This window comes from Felis catus, chromosome B1 (assembly GCF_018350175.1).
Source record: "Felis catus isolate Fca126 chromosome B1, F.catus_Fca126_mat1.0, whole genome shotgun sequence".
Lineage (NCBI taxonomy): Eukaryota > Metazoa > Chordata > Mammalia > Carnivora > Felidae > Felis > Felis catus.
Genome location: NC_058371.1, coordinates 194,293,182 through 194,296,048, shown reverse-complemented (window position 1 = coordinate 194,296,048; position 2,867 = coordinate 194,293,182).

Genomic DNA, 2,867 nt, shown 5'->3' with positions numbered 1-2,867 from the left:
ATGGTGACGGTGACAGGGTCTTCTGCTTTCTCGCATGCTTCCTTTAAGATCGGAGCTGAGCCAGGGGCTACAAAAGAAACTATACGGTGGCTTCTTCCCGAGACTAGATGATTAGAGGAGAAAAGAAAAACACAGGCCAGGAATAGGGCTGGCCCAGGGGAACCAGAACTGTAGGACTTTATAGAAAAATTAATAAATGAAAAGTCGTTTTTTTGTCTTTCCTTCAAAAAAGTGCAGCTTAATAGCACCACACAGTGTAGGAAGAGCCTTGAGTGATCGTTGGGGCCACATGGGTCTGTGTCAGGCCCCTGCCCTGTCTGCCACTCCTTAGCCTCATAATTCTACAGGCAGGTTGCTGAATCTCTCCCAGGCTTAGCTTCCTTGTCTGTCAAATGGATTTAAGCAGCAGTAATAATTGAACAGGCGACAGACTTGGTGTGGTACTTACATCCTCTCAAGTAATCCCCATCCTAGGGCGCCTGGGTGGCTCAATCGGTTAAGTGTCTGACTCTTGATTTCAGCTCACGTTATCATCTCATGGTTCATGGGTTCGAGCCCCGCGTGAAGCTGACGGTGCAGAGCCTACGTGAGATCCTGTCCCCCTCTCTCTCTGACCCTCCCCTGTTCACTCTCTCTCTCTCTCTCAAAATAAATAAACATTTAAAAAATAATAATAGTCCCCATCCCTATTTTATAATAATATATTCATTTTAGAGTTGCCAGGAGGATTAAATGGGATGATGCAGTGACAGGGTCTAACTCACTGCCTTGCACAGCACAGGGGTGAAATACATACCGTGTTCCTTTAACCTGTAAGGAAGACCTAAGACCTTCAGACCTAAGTTTTCCCTGGACATGTTTACCTGAGTTTAGATCTGTCCATGTCTCCCTTGGGAAAAATAAATAAATAAAACAAAACAAAACAAAACAAAATCTGCCTTTTATTTTGCTCTCTGTTGTACCTTATGCGCATTTTTCCCCACCACGGTTAACTTCACCCACATCATCCTAACTGGCTCTGATTTGTAATGTGTGATGTCTTAGAACCAGCCCAGGACATAATAGGGGGGAAAGTCAATCTGTTTAAGCAACAAAGAGAGTGGGAGTAACATTGTTTTTAACTTACCTATTCTTTGACCTTGAAGTCAAAAGGAGACAGCTTGTCTGGCTTTGCTAAACTGACCTTCAGGTTGTCCAAATGAAGTCCATTTTGGCACTGGAAGCCATGCTTCATTCATATTCCAGCAAACAGGAGAGTGAGACAAAGAGGGGAGAAGTCTCTCCTTTGGCCACCAGCTTCCTCCTTCTCACGGGAAGTAAGGACTTCTTAGGAAAGTCTCCTTTCTCACAGGACATAAGATTCTATAATAGTTTAAAGCTACGGATCCCTAAAGGCAGGAATGGTGGAATCGTTCTTGTTGAATTGTCCATGAGTACAGAAATTGCTCCACAAATTGTTGATAAATGAAGGCGGGGACAGGAGAGGTGACTGGATTTCACCTGAAGACCAGAATTGCTGCCTTCCGTCTACCCTGGAGCGGAGACATGTACAAAGGGCACTGGCTTCAGAATCAGACAGCCCTTGGGTGAAACCCAAGCTCTGTAGCTGACTGACCTTGGGCAAGGCACAGTACCTCTCTGAGCCTCCATTTCTTCACCTTTTTTAAAGTTGTCATTTAATTTTTTTTAATATATATTTATTTTTGAGGGAGAGAGAGAGAGAGAGAGAGAGAGGGAACGAGTGGGGGAGAGGCAGAGAGAGAGGAGACACAGAATCGGAAGCAGACTTTAAGCTCTGAGCTGTCAGCACAGAGCCAGATGCAGGGCTTGAACTTACAAACCATGAGATCATGACCTGAGCCGAAGTTGGACGCTTAACCACCTGAGCCACCCAAGTGCCCCTAAAGATTTTATTTAAATTCTAGTTAACATACAGTGCAATATCAGTTTCAGGTATACAATATAGCAATTCAACACCGTATATAATTCTCTCTCTCCCTCTCTCCTGTTTTCTTTTTCTCCCTTCTCTCCCTCCCTCCATCCCTCCCTCCGTCTATGGATAGATGAGACCCTATGAGAAATTTCACTCCTTTATCAAAGATGACATCTGTTTTCTTCTTCTTCTTCCTCCTCCTCTTCCTCCTTCTCCTCCTCCTCCTCCCCCTCCTCCTCCTCCCTTCGTCCTCCTCCTCCTTCTTCTTCTTCTTCTTCTTCTTCTTCTTCTTCTTCTTCTTCTTCTTCTTCTCCTTCTTCTCCTTCTTCTCCTTCTTCTCCTTCTTCTTCATCTTCATCATCATCCCGCACTCATTTGTTCAGTGCTTCACAGAGTGTCAAGCCTCTGTTCACACACCCTCTAAGGCCAACTCTGATGATGGACAACTTAGGGAGTCAGGACACTCCAGTGGCTAAGAACCTGGGCTCCAGAACCAGAGAGCCCACACTTGACTCGTGTTCCAGAAAGAGTTAGTTTTGGGACCTCGTAAACTAGAGCTTCTCTGTGCCTCAGTTGTCTCATCTGCAAAATGACGACACAAGTAACATTTCCTTCCTAAAGTTGTTAACGCTTTTCCTAAGTAAAGCACTTAGAATAGTGTCTGGCTCATGGCAAATTCTCACTGAATCTTATCTCATAGCCCTATTGTTGATCTCATTTTACAGAAGTGTAAATAGCTCAGGGAGGCTGTGACTTGCCCAAGGTCACACAGCAAGGAGCAGAAGAGAGCCTACATCTTCTGCCTCAGCTGTGATCTCTTCCTGGTCTACCACACTACAAAGGGTGGGAGAAGGAGCAGAAGGTTCACCATGAGGTCTGTAAACAGGGACGGCTTCGGGAAAGAGAACCACGTGGAACCCTTAGATTAGATTGC